At 30.6% G+C, this 19,785-nt stretch overlaps 1 long non-coding RNA gene across 1 annotated transcript; it reads left to right on the top strand.

Moving 5' to 3' along the window:
- The first annotated feature begins 2,304 nt into the window (after positions 1–2,304).
- Positions 2,305–12,733, top strand: LOC147064566 (uncharacterized). Its single transcript, XR_015071879.1, has 3 exons — positions 2,305–2,476; positions 11,385–11,513; positions 12,330–12,733. It is a non-coding gene; the product is annotated as an uncharacterized LOC147064566 (long non-coding RNA).
- The last annotated feature ends 7,052 nt before the right edge of the window (positions 12,734–19,785 follow it).

Raw genomic sequence — 19,785 nt, 5'->3', positions numbered from 1 at the left:
TGTATAAAAAATAGCAGGCAAATCCTTTTCAAGAATATTCATTTCGTTTAATGTAAATATACAATTGCATAGGTCGGTCCTCGGGATCGGGAAATTAAAAATAAAAATATTCAATCAACAAACCTTATGAAATTAATTATCGGCAGCCATTCAATTATAATAACTGCTTGTTATTTTGCCTCAAACATAGTCTCTAACAATGGAAAACCGTTCAGTGATGGAGAATAATATTATATATATGAAAGGTTTAAAATTTTAAATGCTTCCACAATCTCTGAGAATTTTGAAAACAAGGAAAAAATATTCAAAGAATAAAAGATATGCCATCGGCTAGAAATACGGTGAAAGATAGAATATAAATAATTATAATTTTTAAACTTTTTAATATAATTTTGTCACCATGAACAACTGCTTAGCGCGTCAGACAGTCGAAAAATATTATTTAGGAAATTTTGGCACGCGCACGTAAAAAGGTTCACCAACCCTGGATAGTCTGTCGGTAAACTTCACTATTATCAGCGATGTAAGGTAAACGTTAATATAATTTTATTGTAACTAGTGGACGAAAGAAGGATAAAAATGCATTATTAAACGATACATTGCGGTCCCTTTTACTAACACACATTGTATACGAAATGAGCATAATGTTTTTGAAAGTTTTCAAATCGATTTACCTATTGATTACTGAGTTACTCCATGACGTAGCTACAAGTATAGATAACCACAGTCAAAATGATAATATTTGCAGGACGGCATCTTCCACGAAGAACCCCTTGACTTAAAACCTACTTATCGAGGCAACGAGAGGTTTAAAAATATCGAAACATGCCGAAATAAAAAGTAGGTAATCTCAGAGCTCGAAATGGACCGGAACGCACCGGAGCGCCGTTCCGATTCATAACATTCCCAAAATTATCGCTCGGTCTCGTGGAAATATTAATTTGAGCGAGATATGACATATAATATAAAAAATCTAACAAACTTATTTTTTTAAATACATAAGTATACAATTAGATAATAATAATATTTTCGTAAAGTTATCAAGCGCTCCGGTTCGTAAAAAAATCCATTTCGAGCGCTGGGTAATCTTTATGCTTTTTCTAAAAATCTGATTAATGTAACATTTTCAATTATGCACATTAGAGTAAGTTCCCAAAATGAATATTGACCAATGGCGTTGGTGTTTTAAATTCATGGCAATCAGGAAAAATACTTTCCCCGTGACAATTTCTTTAATTTATTCATAATTTGAAAGTATAATGGGATTTTATTTTTAAATACATCGAAGAAGTCAAGAAATTAACCTCGGAATTTGAGTACCGCTTCCAAAATTTAAAAAAAACTAGATGGCATAGTTTTATTTATGAGGTTTCATATACTATTAAAAATCTATTAAAATGTGCTGAAAATTTGTACGCCTGTTTTGGTTCGACATACTTGTGGGAATTAGCGTTTACGCAAATAATTAAAATTATAAAATCGATGTACAGAACAACTTTAACCGACGAACATTTGGATTCATGTTTGAGAAATGATTTGAGTAATTACAACCCCAATTATAGAAAAATTATAGACACATTACTATAATTATTTAGGATAAGTAATTCAAGCTCTGTAGCATTCGGAAGCTCAAAATAAAAGCTATGTACTTATTAATATAAAATAGTTATGTAAAAAAAATTCTATGTACAATGCTTTATTTAATTTTCTTAGTAAGATTCTACTTTTGTTTAAAAATATATCTATTATAATAACATACTATACTTATATATTTATAATACGTCCTTAATTTCATAAAAAAGTAGATTGCGGAAGATTTTTCTTCTCCAAAGTATAACTTATGTAAAAATTAGTTGACACCCCTGCTATAGAGTATACACCCTTAATAACCCTTTGGTAAATCCATGATTATATTGTAATCATGCAATTTTTTTTATATAAGTGTCACCAGGATAAACCTAAAAAAACATAATATTATGTACAATTATTGACAATATGTACGTATTATCATAAAAAAGTATTCAAACAACACGATTCATGCCTACTGCTATATAACTAACTCAATTTTATATAAATTTTTTTAAATCTGCAAACACCTTCATTATAATATATTATTATGTTAGTTTTATTGAACATTTAAAATCAGCGAGTAAATCACAATAGTTATATTTTATTGGTACAAGCAGCATATTGTTGTAAATATCGAATTCACCCCCGCTCTATTTCAAATGGATACTTGTTTCCGTATCCTGTAGCAACGATCTCTGCCCTCTCGCGTAGAACCCTCTACAGATTCAACGTAGCTTCCAAAATATCACGACGTGTTTACAAATGCTACGGTAGAGAGCGAACAATTCTATCGCGCTTGACTGGTCAAAAGGAAACCATTATTTTGACAAAATGACGATCAAAAATATATCGCTTCTGTTATATACTGTGATTAGTTTCTTGCTGGTGTCTTGTTGCATTGATTCAGGTATGAAAATAACCCACATACTTATCTAAAACCAATTTCAAAAAATAACTAAATATACGAAAAATTATTTAATTTATTTCATTCTTTATGATTTTTTAAATTTAATTTAGGGCCTATAAATAGGTATACTTACATATTATAAAATAGTACCTAAACAATTACTAAAAAAATCTTCATTACCTACTGTTACCTACTCAAGGGCGTCTACAGAAAATTATTATTAATAAATGAACTATTCATTTTCAATACAGGTAATAATAATCAACAAAAATTATTTTCCTTTATTTTAGACAAATTTCAAAAATGTCATAAAAGTTTATTTCGTTAATTGCATGCTTAATTTACACTACCTAATACTACTAATAAAATTTAGTGACATACCTTTTCTCAGTCGACTTTTATTTTATATTGCAATATTGTTATAAATGGGTAATATTGAGAACAAATGAAATGTATTTCAAGAATTATCAAGTACCTACGTATTAATTAATAAGTATCAATCAAAAATCGTAACGAAAAAATAAAAAAATAATATTAGCTATTTACTAATGAGACAAATAAATCGTATTTTTTTGGAAACTATATTTAAATCATAGCAATTTTTTTAATCGTTCCATCCTGCTCGAACTATCTAATTTTCTACCATATAAAATCAAATTGATAATAATTAGAATTAACCGTAAAGCACTGTATATTATGTTGCGTAAAAATTTTTGTACTTAAAAAGAAAACTTCAATATATCATATTGGTGTAAGAATCAGGATAAGGTCTCAGAATTTCCAATAAATTCGTATAAAATATAACTAAGTAGATCTAAAGGAAACGTAATTCATTGAATTACAGGTAGCATGACTATCCACTTTATAGAGCCAAGCTTTCTTCCTGTCGCTATCGGAAATATCTAAACGGCATAAAATATCAAATGCAGCCAATGGGTTTTCATCCCTTTCCCCAGAGCCCGTAGACTCATTTTAGAATGAAGTTATTTGTGCAGATGGTTTAATTTTTCACCTAGGTTCATCGAATTGATATAATAACGACTTCAGTTTGAGGGAGTTTCGTTTATAAACGTATTTCCGTTCGTTTAGATACACTTCTCATTTATAGAAAACAAAAACATCGATCAAATATTGTGAAACTGTAGAACTTATTGAAATAAAACAGAATTTGTAATTATAGTTGGTATTTACTTCACTCCCTGGTTTTTTGCATGATTTAACAATTTTAAACTTATTCATATTTCATTATTTCGAAATGATCTTGAGAATTGATCAATCCCCCTTTATCAGTTTAACGGCCCACATGCTCAGCGTAGGTCAAAATGGAGCTTTTATGGTATTTTCAGAGCATAACCCTGGACATTCCTTAAACATTGTAAATAATCTATTTATATAATTTTGAAGCCATATTATCCTTTATATTTATTTTAAACATTTGATGACTATATAAAGTAGTTTTATTACATAAAATAGTATTCTTTTAAACCTCTCGCTCTAATATTTTAGAATATAGTCATATTTCAGTACGTCAATGTGCAGTTGTGTTAAGATTTTTTAGATTTATTAATTTTTAAGCGCATTTACAAAACCATTAGTAAAAATAATGTTAACATTATATAATGACATAGTTACGATAAAAAAAATATATTTTATAATCTTTTTGATCCCAAATTTGCCAAGAATTAGGCATTTTATTATTTAAAAATGGGCACGATTAACACAATTGAAGATAATTCAAAAATACTCGTTATAAGCAGTGACGTCCCTAGACAAAATGCCGCCCCTAGGCAGCGCGACAATGCCGCCCCATTTTTTATACAGTATTTTTTATCATCCTTTTATGACTCCAATATCTAAGAAATGTGTTGTATGGATATATTACTAACAAAATATATATCACTAAAACATAGAAATTAAATTTAGATATACAAAGAGAATACATATAATATAGGTAATTAATTATGTTAGACACTTCATCCAAATTCTTCACCAAATCATCAGAGTCTGAGGTTCTATTTGGTTGATATTTCTGACACATTTGGTTTGTACCAATCAACAATACACAAATTTATTATTTTCACACTAATTTTGCATACATGTAAACAAAATAAGTTAGCTATTTATATATACTTATACCAAATGGTTCTCGATTTGCCGCCCTTCGAGTAACTGCCGCCCCCAAGCGACGCTCAATCTGTCTACCCCCACGGGACGCCACTGGTTATAAGCTATGTCTTTGCCCATTCAAATGTGATAAACATCCTACGAATAATGTTTGCTTTATAATAATTATTGGCCTAAGAATAAGGTAGTATTTTTTTGAAATACGCCATTTCTATTGGCATTTCCCAGTGACTAAGCTACAACATACGGCCGTAGCCATAAATTGACAAACGATAAATGAAGTAGGGAGTAAGATCATGTTAACGCGCGTTCTCAGAAGTGTTTTCAAAATTATGTATGATCAATTACCTTATTTGTTTTGCAGCCATTTTATTTTCGGAATATTTAATGTAAACATATTTTAATTTAAGAATTAAATATAACAAAACAAACAAAAAGAAAGTATGAACTATCTGCATTAGGTACATGTTATCACTGTGTGGGTACACTACGCTTTTCTAATGAGTAAATAATTTAAAATTCTAATTGATCTAAGTTTAGTACTATTCCATTTGAATTGTTTTTAGTGACCCAAACTTAAAAATATATGTTGCAAAGGGTACCTATGTTTTATAATATTATGTATGTATACAAGTATTATAATGCCATGTCGAATCCTTTACCCACTCAGTACGCGCTGCGACTATAAATCATGTTTCGTCTTAATGTTGTCAGGGTGAAACCCAATTATTTGCCCCATTAATTCCAAGGGTTAGTAATAATAGATTGTGCCGCTAATGGCACCTTACTTATAACGATCCTAGTATAAATTGAAACATCTCTACAAACTATCAAGAGACTCAACAGGTTGTAGGGTAGATATAGCATATTTTAACACGATGTCGCTATTATCAGCAATTCAATGATTTCAATTATTAATTTTGATGAAGGATTTCTATAATATTAACTTACTTCAAGAAAATATCACACAATAATTCATTAACTGACAAAATCGAAATAGCTGTTTTCATTATGTATGCTTTTTCTCATAACTATCAGAGACAACCATGGCTTTAGCATCTAATTTTCTTCTTCGATTGTGATACGGCTTAATCATTGAAGCCTTAAACTATTCCGCTGTTCTTCAGCTTCAATTATCAAAACTAACCGTATATATATTTTGTAATAAACTTATAAACATTTTAACAATTAAATATATTAAAACGAACATCGATATAGAAAATCAATTTAAATAAATGCCTATTGGTTTCACCGTTGAATACACTACGCTATTCCAATGAATGACTGTTAATAATAATAAAGGTCTACGCGTGGGTCTACGCCGTGCCATCTACGACATAATATTATAATATTACTAGTGGTTTTTTGGGACAATAGGATCTAGGGGTACTATCTTGATATTTCTCACCCGCTTAACCTTTAGTTATTTTGTAATGGGTGCCCATACTTTATTTTTATATTCCTCTTGGGACCCAGGATTGTTATTCAAGCCATCAAACACCGAAATAGATTCATTGGTTTTGCACAATTTCAAGATATCGATTATATTCAGTATAAACTAAATGACATTATAATATGCCAAGTTCATTTATTTTAAATGTGTAGGTGTATAAATTTGTATGTTAGTGAAAAAAACCGAACCGATTCTCATGATCCCAAAAAGAGTGCAAACAAATTACAACACTGGTGAATTTGGGTAAATTTCGTGTTTTTCTCTGTCTAGCGAAAATATAAAACTAAGTTAATACATAATATATCAAAGTAATAATATTTGCATTAGGAATCCTCTTTACGCTGAATGATAGACAAAATAAAATCTGTATGTGAGAGGTAATTTACGGTAAGTAACGTCCATTTTGACAACTTTACTGAAAAGACAAATATTAGTAATTCTTCGCGCATTCATTGTTATTTTTCTACTTTTAAAATGTTTTATTTTTGGGTTTTAGTTTTTTAATCCCCAAAATGGGTTTTTAAAAGTCTAAATCCAATGAAAGTTTATTTTTGTATATGTTAATTAAGACATTCCTAATTACTGATATTGATTATAATAGAGGACTCAGACTACTTAGACAAAATCCGCATATTTGAATAATCAGTACCTTACCATGTGTGTTATTTTATTGTAGGTACATGTAGTAATAAAAAGAGAATAACATGTAGGTCAGGTCTTCGTGTTTAGTGAAATCGATATCAATAGACGAAGAGTTAAATATTGACGCACCCCCACCATTCTAAAGATTCCATCTTCTCCATGCGGTAGATCCCGCCAAACATCAGTGCAGTGTTCCCATATCGTGAGATTTCTTTAGAGTAGAAATGGGAAATAGTGAAATGGAAATTTATTTCCGTATTATCTATATAACGATTCTTATTATAATAACTATAAAGATTAATGTTTTTTTTAATTACCTGCGGTGCCCATAGTATTAATTATCTCTAATAAATTGTTTTCTATTAAAAAAATTGTTTATTGATTGCTTAGCACTTTTCCCTGATTATTATACTTGATGTGGACAATTCATTGTTTTTCATGTATCGGCAAGTAAATCAGTTTTTCTACATTTTTTAGCTAGTTTTGCCCCATTTTTTGTTATTGTCATGGGAGCTAAAATAACATGTTACACTCCTTATATTGATATAGACAATATATTAGATTGGGGCAGGCGTAACAAACTGGACTTCAATATTGAAAAATGCAATATTTTATCATTTACCAGAGCCTCGCGAGTATTATTTTTCCAATATTCGATGAATGGCAGAGTTCTTTCGCGAATACCATCTGTAAGGGATCTTGGCATTACGTTTGACAGTAAGCTGTCATTTAGTGGTCATATAGCCATCATTTGTAAAAAGGCGCTACAAATGTTGGGCTTCGTCTTGCGTACTTCCCGGGTCTTTTCGGATGTTACTGTATTAAAAATTCTTTATAATTCCTTAGTGAGAAGCCGGCTTGAGAGTGGGTCGATTGTTTGGGCCCCGCATCAGTTGAAATATGAACTTATGGTGGAGCGAGCTCAAAAGAAATTTTTGAGACTCCTTTATTTGAGGTTATATGGATACTATCCGTGGCTTTATCCAACTGACTTTCTCTTAGGTATGCTAACATACTGTAGTTTAAGTGCTAGAAGATATCAATATTTGGCCACGTATTTTTTTCGACTAATACGTGGTGTGAATGAGAACTCTGCCATTCTTGGTAATATTGACTTGTGTGTCCCTGATAACTATCTTAGAAATCGGGAGCATCAGTTGTTTGTTCTCCCGAGGAGCAGAACTAACCTGCCATTGGTGATTCCAATTGGTAGAGCAATAACTCTGTTCAACCAAATTGCTTCGGATGTTGATATATTCCATCTACGTGAGAATGAGTATAGGTGGACGTTATTTTATAAATTCTTAAAATAGGGTCTGCTTAACTCATCCGGTGTACTTCCTTGTACCTATATACTTAATATTTTTTTGTATTTACACATTTATACTATAGAATAACTTAATATTGCATAATTACAATATTACATAATACTTTTTTAATAATATTTATTTGTTTCTAAATGTCATGTTGTGAACGTCTTAAACTTATAATTTGTAATGTCCACAATATGTAAAATAAATTAAAATTGAAATTGAAATTGAAATTAAAATTGAAATAACCTAAAGACGTATATTTTTTTGTCATATCTTTCTAAGAGTTTATTTAAGTTTTTTTTTAATTCGTAGTAACAAAAATGATAATTTAAAACATCTCAACTTTGTAAACAATTCTTGTAAGTGCCTATGTAAAATGGTCATCATAAACGTTTAAATACAAAAAAGTCTATATATATTATCAAAAAAGTTAAGGAATGAAAAAATAAAATTATTACTCGCAGAATTGACAATACTCTCTTTCCCTATTGTTATCTACCGCTAAAAAACGTATTTAAGAGAGAAAGTTCAGAGTCCCACCCCATTCGCATTTTCCTTTATCTCCTTCTGTCGGCAGTTTCCCCTCCCCTCTATCGATCTGTCCACTCGGCGTGTAGCTAACCACCTACCCACAACGCTCGTTCACACAATCTGCGCCCGGAAAATAGAACACGAGTAGGTGTTCATAATAGCGAGTGGCGATAAATTCGCCTGGGATATAATTAGGGATAATTTTAGGAACAGCAAACGTTTACTATTGTTTGAATGTTTGAATTTGGAAATTTTGATCTGGCTTAAAAATTTCTGAGTAGATATAACATTAAAATTATTCCTTTTAGAGTAAAACTTCTTTTGTCACGGTTGTGACATAAAATCGCCTCGAATTTGAGATCGAAATTTTTCACGAAATATCAATTAAGTATAAGGTCATCATGCTACATGAAAAGGTGTTCGATTTTAGGTACCTACCTACATGAGTAAAGCCTTTCATCCGCGAGCTCCGGTTTTGATTTCCTGTGAGGACACAATATACTATTTATCTGATTTTCTCAAAGCCTGAGTGTTTGTGATTGCTTCACTTATATTATTAATTTATTACACCACTGTTTCACTCCACTAATGTCATTGTGCCTCTAGGCCTGTTGTAGTGGTAAAAAGATAATATATGTATACATATATATTATATACTATTCAAAAAAATAAAGACAATTTTTAAAAATTCAACAATCGTGTGAAATGATTTTTTTCTGTCACATCAATGAAACAACATTGTGCGTTTATTACGTAATACTTTCTTCAGTATCAGCAGAGGACAGATTCCTTGTCCCAAAAAGCCATATTGTTGTATTAGAAATAGAATGTTTCTATAATAATGTTTTATTTGTATCTCTTAATGCCGGGTCCACACTGGCAACATGTCGCGCGACAACCTCGTTAAATTTTACGATAATTATCATACTTATCGTAAAATTTAACGAAGTTGTCGCGCGACATGTTGCCAGTGTGGACCCGGCATTTTGTGTATTTTTTCGATCGAACACGTTACAAATGATTAGGCTTAGGATTTTTAGGTGCTAAAAAATGAATAATAGGTCCCTAAAATATGTAGATATAATTGGAAAATATGTGATTAAAATTTCATAATTTAGTGCTAAAAATTTAAATAAGTACCTATTACAATAAATCATAAATATATTTCAACAGTTTAATTTATTATTTATTCACAAACAGAAAACGCTTTATTACAATAAATAATAAAATTCATCTTCAAATTTTCGAAAGTGAATCTTTGACGATTTGATCTTAGAAAATTTTTATACATGGTAAAACTTCTTTTCACTTCTACAGTGATGTTATTATTGCGTATGTAAATGAAACTATTTCTGAAGTAGAAAAAATTGAAACATCTGAGACATAAGATGGATTTTCCAAAACAGCTTTAATATTCTACAGCGTCCAGTATTTTTATTTAAAACACTACATATTTAATTGTGTACATATTTTTATTCCAATTGGTCCAGGAACATTGAAATTTTGTGTTTATGTAAAAATATGTAATTATCCAAAAATATTTAAAAATAGGTGCTAACAAATACGGCTTAAATGTTTCAAAATTGTCTGAAACTGATAGATATTTTTGATATTTTGTTGTGGGCCGCTCAAAAAAAAATATTTAAATACTTAAGAATCCTAAGCCTACAAATGATTAATTTGCATTCTAACAATAGGTTTCAATTTTGCCGTGCGTGGAGAACGCATCACAGTTTTTTTCATTATCCATTTCAAAACACAGATTAAATTCCAATTAATAATAATTAGTTTATTAATTAAGACTCCATTTGAGATATAACGTAGATATGACTAGGGAATCCAATCCCGAGCCAAAATTCAGATTACGGGATTTTGGGACTACAATTTGACAATCCCGGGATTGGCATTTTTCCATTGTTAATATAAAATTTTTATATTTACAAATAAAATTGATAAAATCGGACAAAAATAAATCTAATATAATTTATACTATTTAAGACATGTATTGTTAATATTGTATACGTTCAATCTTGGAAATACATAATTTTAATGGAGTAAATAATATTGTAATATAAATAATAGTGTGAATTTAATATGAGATTGCTGTTTCTGATAGTAAAGACTTAGTGAATGGGTTAGCAAAATTTAAAATAGTAAAGCAAAGCATAGTGTACTTATGGCTTTTCCGCTTCATAAATCTAATTAGTCAGCCAAATATGAAACTGCCTTAAAACGTATGAGATCATGGTGAAATTACTTTGTTAATAGTGCGAAGCATTGTTTTTTCCAATCTTTCTCATTTTTATTAATTTATGTGAAAAAATAAAATAAATCGGCAACTCACACATGGGTATAAATCAAACTTCATTCAAACTCAGTTTATTTATAATGTACCTAGTTATTTGTTATTAAAAGTATTTTTTCTGTTATATTTTCGTTGTTATTTTATTTTCCATAAAAATTGATAAAAAAATCAATCCCGAAAGTTTCGGGATTATGTTTATCAATCCCGGGATTCATAGGTATCGAAAATAGCTCGGGATCCCTAGTTATGACTATTAATCTACCAAAAACTGGTCAACATAGGCATTTTAAGTAGTTCAATTTATTATTATAATATTATAGTGAACGTTATTCGCTTGAAACGCGGGGTTTTTGCGCAATGCCAAAACAATATGTGCTTCGTCTACACGTCAATATTATTGCATACAATGTTATCGAATATTTCTGGAAATGCTCCGCATCCACAGCATCTATGAACTGCGCGCCACTGATTAATATATAATATTGATACTATGTGTGTGTATTCTGCGGTTTACAGGGAATGTTTATTTTATGTTTTCAGTATTTTCGATAAGCAACAACATATCGTGTTATCAGTGTGTGCAATACACGAACAAAGAATGCGGAAATGAGTCTATTTTACCTTGTCCTGCGCAATCAGACCGATGCGTCACACATATAAGTAAAGACAGTAAGTACATATTCCATCAGTGTTTATATTATTCTTGAATTCCATGTTGCATACTCATAAACATAAATAATTGTGTATAATACAGTGCTGTAGTGGGTTGGGGCACATATGGCTGGAGAGCGGGGCACAGCTCTAAAAATTTTCAAAATATATATTACATATTTATAACCTTTTTCATTTGTGTGCTGTACGCCTGTTTTACGCGCAACGAATGCGCATACAAATTCACGCGACCATTGTTTGCCGACTTGCATTTGGAAAATGGTTGCGCGACATTATAACGCGCGATAATATTCGCTGCTTGTGAAACGGCGAGTAGAGTACCTATACGTTTTATAACTTTGCACTCTTTACGACACTGATACGCCTATTTGCCTAATTACCTTGTATAAAATTAGATCAAATGATATTCACTTGTATTAATATATACAGTAATTAATAAACAAATATATAGTAATACATCATCTTCATCCTAGAGCCGGAGTGCAAAGTTATGAAGCGTATACCTACTCTACCCAGCTCAAACATAAACAACCCTCTTACGTCGATTTACTTCACATATACTTAGCAACCTTCTGATTGACTTTCTTTTATAAAACTTGACCTGGCATAATATAGTAAATACTTAAAAATAAAACATATTTTTTAATCACAACAATATTATGTAGATACGAAAAGTCTTAATAGTTAAGTGATAATACCATTACACAATTTGTTATTACAAAAAAAATACGTAAAAAGGTTCACCGTCCATATTATAATTAATATATCCGGCATCATATGACGTTATTAACAATTCATTTTTCGTGTTTTCAGAACTTCATGGCTTCGTTTTGAAACGCGAATGCGGCTTGGGTCCTTGCAGTTTTGATGACGTCAATATCAATCGAGGTCTCGGTTGGGACATTTGTGATAGGAACAAAGAAGAATTTTTCTGCGTCTTTTGCTGCAGAGGAAACGCATGCAATAAAAATTCAGCTGCTCAATCTAAAATGAATAATGTGCTAATGTTAATTATACCATTTTACACTCTGATAAAATGGAATAAACGCACTTTGTAATGTTTATTTTTAATAGGAGCTTTTGATATTTTTAAATAGAATATAACTTCATCAGTTTTAAACTGTTCTTCTATTATATCTTAATAATGAATTGACTGCCAAAATCCATCCTTTTTATACTCCATATTGCTTATTGTTCTATTTAGATACATACTACCTTTTAAGCTTATTAACACCAATCACTGCCATCTTTCCTAAAATACTGTATATTTAAAAACATTATTCAAAATTTTTGGTTTTACTAATAGCAACTAGCCATGCTGAAAATTTGACATTCTCACATAATCATTATGCTAATTTTCATACTGATTTATCAAATTACGTACTCGATGTATTAAAAGTTACATTAAAAAAGTTTCTTACACCAATATTAGTATGTCTGAATCTGTATAATTAATATGAGATACCTACTCAATCTTCATGATACCAATATTTCTCTGACAAATTATATTAATGTGTCTATTTATCTGTAGATATATTACATAGGATAGCTGTATTTTAAATAAATTTACGTAAAACGCTAATTTTATTTATATTGTAAGTTTATGAAGGAGCATAAATAAAATATAATAAGTATATTACGTCAGTGGCGGGTTTAACGACGTGGAGGCCCAGCGCATCAATCAATAGAATCTATAAATCACATCCTTAAACTTGTGAGACCAGGGAACTCAGAGATGATGGGAACTGAAATAGGTACATAACGGGTGTGGAGTAACGAGCAACCGATCTCAAGTATGGAAGAATATGGGATATACCTACTTATATGTCAAAAATACGCTTGCCTTTCGTTATGTCAACTGCTCTCGGTTTATGCATTGACACTCATTCAATATTGGTGTATTTGAAGGTTACAACAGACACTATTCCACGACTATTATGTGTGGCTCATTTTCGTAGGACACTCACATATTCAAATCCCTGCGACAAAATGTAGTGTATTGGGGTATAGCCTATTGGAATTCTATTTATTAATCTGTTCTGTGGTAATGACACATAATAATATTAGTCATTATTGGTGGTTATATTATGCATTATGGGCTCCTTTGATATCATATGCAAGCATTTTATTATGCTCTGGGTAATATTGTATAAGTACCTACTAAATTTGTGTGAAGTTCAAGATTTTATTTTAATTTATTAATTGTATGATAGGTTTGAACTGTTTCGAAGCTCCCTTTTATATCTTCTGACGAATCGATTGCGTAATCTGCGCCGAGGAAATCCGCCACTGTATTACATACAATTATATATTATTTTATGGTCACCATTCTACAAACTCCCTTCGCGTGTTGATACACGAAATGATAATAGTAACAATGAGATTTCAATATTCGAGCAAACTGATTTCACAAACAATTATGTCGGATAATGGATATAGCAAAATCGATAACTGGATTATATTATTCGTATTATTGTAGGCGTGCTTCCATTTTCGAATTTTCTCCATGTTTCCACTAAACATTGAACGCTTGATGTGACTCGTTGTAAATCATTTTTCATGTGTATCATTGTATAAAATTAGGTACATTTTAGAATTAGGAGAATGTAATTAATTAACTACATCGTACTAATATTTTTTAAGAAATAAAAAAAGTTGTGCTTGCAATGGCATACATTTATAATTTTTGTTTTTATTTTTCGTTGCGACTTGGTGGAATTATTATTGGAGTTCTGTCGTTTGTAAGTATTTTTTCCATTTTCCATATTATACATAATATTAACTACATGTAGGTGCATGTTAATTCCGTGTTTAATAATGAATTCAGCTAAGGATAACACGTAGACAGGGAATCCAATCCCGAGCCTAAATTTGGATCACGGGATTTCGGGATTACAATTTGACGATCCCGGGATCCCGGGACCAGCCCGGAATTGGCATTTATTTCAATAATTGATATTAACTTTTTACCTATATATATATATTTATTTATGTATATATCTATATTCTTTCGACCATGTCCGATCCTAATAGGAACATATATGGGCCTCAACGGAGTGGAGGTTTATATTAACAGATTTTTATGACGGATATTTCACTATATATATACATAGTGAAATATCCGTGGGTGTCTTGAAATGCGATCTTAGAACTGATTGAAATAAAAAATGTTCCAGATTATATAGTACTTATATGAAAGGAGTAATTTTTGTTTTGTTGATTCGTCATATTTTCAAATTTCTGATTGTTATTATTTTAAAATGAGAGATAATAAATAGCAATAAATGACGTTTCTATTGATGACAAATGCATTAACTTCCCCAGATGATATGATCGAGTTTAGATTTTAATGCATTTGATATCCATTAAAACATTATTCATTACCTTAAATGAGGTCTACTTTTTCTATTTAATATTTTTCGTCGTCTAAATTCATTTAAATAAACGGATGCATTATTTTTCTGATGTTGTTACGATTGCGTGTGGCAGCAAAAAATGTATTATCCATGAGCATCCGACGATTACCCCTGTGACATGTACAGGTACATACACGTCACTAACGTAATGATTTTGCACACATAGTTAGGTACCAATTAATTGTGATTGATAAAAAAATCAATCGCGAAGGTTTCGGGATTATGTTTACTAATCCTGGGACTCATATGTATCGAAAATCGTCCGGGATTGGATTCCATGTAGACAAGTTAAAATAATCTTTTTTACATACAACGTAATAATAGTTATATTAGAATCAATATATTATGATAATTTGGTGTGTAAAGAATAATAATACTTATTAAATGCTGCGAAATATTGATTTTTAGAGTATCACGTGACGAATAATTCAGATCGATAGTATGAAATTCATATGCAAAACACGGATTTCTACAATTACCGTCAGCCAACGCGTGACCTGAATTATTAGCATTCTTATTTTATTAAAACGCAACCTTAGATCGAGAACAGAAAAGGCCATTGGACCCGTTTTTTCCTGTCTTCTCAGAATCGTGGAAATGGCAAGGACGTTTAACACGAATTGACACATAATAAACACTTTATTTATTTAAAATCTAATAAATAATATTCAAATAACACTTTTTGTGTCATTAAAATTTTCTGATTCGCTTTAATTTTTAAAATAAATGACAAATAGTCGGTCCTGTTTTCGAAATTGGCCAAAACGACTGTCACGCCACAGTGAATTTTTGAACTTAATAATAGTTTTGCAGGTATATATTGTATGAAAGAAATGGGTAAAACAATACATTTCATTGATTAACTCACGTACTTTTTTTAATTTCAGAAAAATAAAGATTTTAAAGCCATTTTAGTTTGAGTATACATCAGCCAATTTTGAATGATTTTTTCTCACAAAATAATATATACTGCACAATAAAAATATTTTTTTATTATAATATAACATTTCCGTAATACTATAAATAATAATTAACAATGAAAAAATAAATAAAACCCTATAAATTCGGTACAATTAGTGACGCTATATTACCAAAACACGTCGTACGTTTTCATGTATTTATCCTATTTTCAGACAATTTAGATATATAATTATTTTGCAAAATTAACAAAAAGAGACCATTTGATCGATTAATCCATATAGTTTTTCTAATTTCTCATTTCTAACCTTAGTAGGCTTGTGAATTTCAACGGGTGAGGACGTCTTTTTTTTCCAAAATTTTATCCGTCGCGAACAGTATTTTAACTCATAGAAAAATGACCTTTACTCGCATTGCAGTAACAATCAAATTGGCAAGACCACATAACGTAGACCAGGTGTTATAATTTGTGTTGACAAATCAAACATCATAAAATACCAGTGAATGTCAAACTGAGAAAAATGTAGTTATATTATATTATTTATTATCTTGTAATACAAATGGTTGCAGCATGTGAGATATTGTAAGATAATTGAATCTTATAACCACGATGGCTACAAAGAAGTCCTAAAGGTATTCGTTCGGTGCAACATTTATAAAAAAAAATATTTTGGACTTGAGCAGTTTAGATAAAATATAGGTGGACTTTAATTATTTTGATAAATACCTACTTGGTTGGGCTTAATACAGTTTTTATGTACCTGGGTCGCCATGTTTTGTTATTTTCAAAGGGACGTATCCAGGAGTATGTTTATTGGCATTATCAATAGAAACAAAATAATATTATTTTTCAAGGTCTATTTATTATCGATCTTAAGTGGTTTATGTCACAAATAGTAAATTTGTAGAAAATTTAAAGTAAAATACGTTTTCGAATGCTGTCATAGTAATGGCCACTGAAACATGTGTCATAATTTTCCTAATCGTCAAAATAATAATAAAATAAGTGTTTTGGGGCACAAAATCACGTATATGTTTTATGATGTATGTATTTTTCAGATGGTTTGTGGTAAAATCTTTTTTTTTCATACTGCCACAATTCAACTATTCATAATTAATTGTTTGTTAAATTTTTCATTGTGCACTTTGACTTAATAGGTAGGTGATAAAGTTTTTACCTTACTTTATTGTATTAATTTATTGTTAAGTGAGAATTAGCTGCTTTCGTTGACAGTGTATATTTGAGGAGTGCGCATCCTGACGATGTCGAAAGGCGAAACCAGGATCGCATAAAACGACTCAAATGACATAGTACAAAACTTTTAGAATTTAATATATTTAATGCCGAGTTGAATTGAATGGAATCACCTTAGGCATTTATTAGTAATTATTTAACTCGAGTAAAACATATATTGAGGTAAGAACCTATTTCATTGAATAATAAAAACAATATTACTCTTCACATCACAAGTGACAAGATTTATATGAATTGTGTATTGCCTGAACTCGTTGATCAGACTAACACGGTCGATGGATATAAGAAACCCTCAATATAATAATTATCAAGTTAACAAATAATAATATCAATTATCAATTAATAGCTATCAATAGAAAAGAAAATAAAATTATAAAAAAAAAAACAATTTATAATAGTTATTCTAATACATTGCATACCGTTAAACCAATACACTAATTAAGGAATCAATTATTAATTTTCTATACACTAATGTTCCGAAATCCTCCGCGGCGACCAAAACGTACTGCCGTCAAATACATGCTATTATAATAATTGTTTCTTAAATCATAATTGTTGTGTACTAAATTTAAAAAAAAAAAACGTTCCTCGACAAATATTCATTGAATTGCTTTATTTTATGAGTCATTTTTTTATAATTTAATAAAAACGCAATAATAACAGAAATCTTTCATGCCATCTTGTGAATGTTTTAAACTTATAATTTGTAATGTTAGCTTATGAAAATGAATAAAATTATATTTGTTTACACTTTCGTGTTTTTTAGTATTAGATTTTTTTTTGAAAAATATTTGCACTGAATTTGAACCTAAATATGATAGGTTCAAGAAAAGGTGTCACTTCACAAATTCAGCATATCAATAATATGAGGTTCTTATTTAGAGGTCTACTATTTTTATTCTTATAATTTATTCTACCGACTACAAAAATGTTTATAAAATTTGTTAGGAAAAAAATATTATTAATTCAACACTTTTAAAACCTCTGATTTCGTATCTACTACACGAGAAGCCGAGCGAAGAGATTTTTGTTTTTTTACGCTTCGAGCATTGTTATTTTTCATGGCGCTTACGTCAAATTTGATTCTTGCGAATAAACCCATACGCCTTAAGATAGCCGAGAAGAAAATAATAATGTAATATAATTAAATTAAATATTATCTTCTTCAAATTTGAGACTAAAAATTGTAGTTTCCACAACGGTAGCATTTGTCCTGGATGTACCCTTATTTCGCATGTAGGTATATGATCTTCTTCTTCGTCGTCTTCCATGGCGTTACATCCCGGGGTGCGATTTGGCCTACTCCACAACCACTCTCCACTCACTCCAGTCTCTCGCCACACTTCTCCAGTTACCGGGTCTTCCTATATGAAGCCAGTTCACTTCTACGGCGTCAGCCCATCTCCTTCTTGGTCGGCCTCTGGGTCTCTTCCGTTGGGGTAGCCACTTCGTCATGATCCTTGGCGCTTTAACGTCAGGCATTCTTTCCACATGTCCCGCCCGTCGTAGTCTTTATGACTTACAGTATCTTATGGTTGTTTGCTGTTCAATCAGCTCTTCCAACTCGTGGTTTATTTTTATTCTGTAATTTCCATTTTCCAACGTAGGTTAAAAGATTTTGCGGAGTATTTTGCGCTCGAAGACAGCTAATTTATTTTCCTCGTTTTGAGTTAAACACCAAGTCTCACAACCATAAGTAACCACTGGCCTAATAATTGTTTTATATAATAGAAGTTTACTTCTTCGGCCTAGAATGCCTAAAAATGCCAGCATTTATTCCCGGAGATAAGGCGGATTTTTATCTCCTCTGCTGTCTTATTTTGGATTAAGCTGGATCCGAGATACGTGAACTTGTCCACCCCTTCATAATATGTATGCTGTCCTATATATATATATATATATATATTCTGCAGCGGTACCTGATCGCGTGTGCTCACCATATACTTAGTTTTTGACTGGTTTATTTGCAGCCGAGCGTTTTCTGTTTTTATTTTCATAGTAGGTATATGATAATATTAGCAATTTAGACGAATAAAAGTCGTCCGACGCGCAATGATCTTTTGTTTACTATTATATAAAATTACTTTGTTTTTACATTGCTCCGTATTTTAAAATATCATTTATAATTTTTATTTGGTAACACTTTATAATAAAAATCTAGTGTCGTCGGCATATCCATAATCGGCATTCGTAGTCCAGTGCATAAGGCGCGGCCTTTCATCCGGGGGCCCCGAGATCGATCTCGGTGCGATCATAATATATTTATGTAATTTTTTCAAAGTCTGGGTGTTTATGATTGTTTCTCTTCTATTACTAAATACACTACTATTTCATTACACTACTGATATCGGGCTTCGTGACCTGTTGTAGTTTTAAAAATAATATATATCTATAATACGTTATTTGTTAAAATTCATCATATTATATAAGGAATAAAAGGCGATGCACAAGTATTCCCGAGGTATTCTTAAATATATGAATAAATTCAGCTTCGCCATTTATAAAACATACGCAAATATCGTTTAAAACCATCAACCCTATGCATCAGTGAGTAATAAAAACAACGATTAATAATGAAGGTTTTTTGTGATGAATGTTTTTTTTAAACAGCATAATTTTGTGGATGCCTAGATATCAATTCATTAACATGTACTCATCCACGCCTGGCATTTTTTTTTTT

The sequence above is a fragment of the Rhyacophila brunnea genome, unplaced genomic scaffold (genome assembly GCF_057557595.1).
Source record: "Rhyacophila brunnea isolate RB1 unplaced genomic scaffold, BYU_Rbru_1.0 scaffold_7, whole genome shotgun sequence".
In the NCBI taxonomy this organism is placed as follows: Eukaryota; Metazoa; Arthropoda; class Insecta; order Trichoptera; family Rhyacophilidae; genus Rhyacophila; species Rhyacophila brunnea.
The sequence above is the reverse complement of the archived record's forward strand: the minus strand, read 5'-3'. Positions and strand labels throughout refer to the sequence as shown.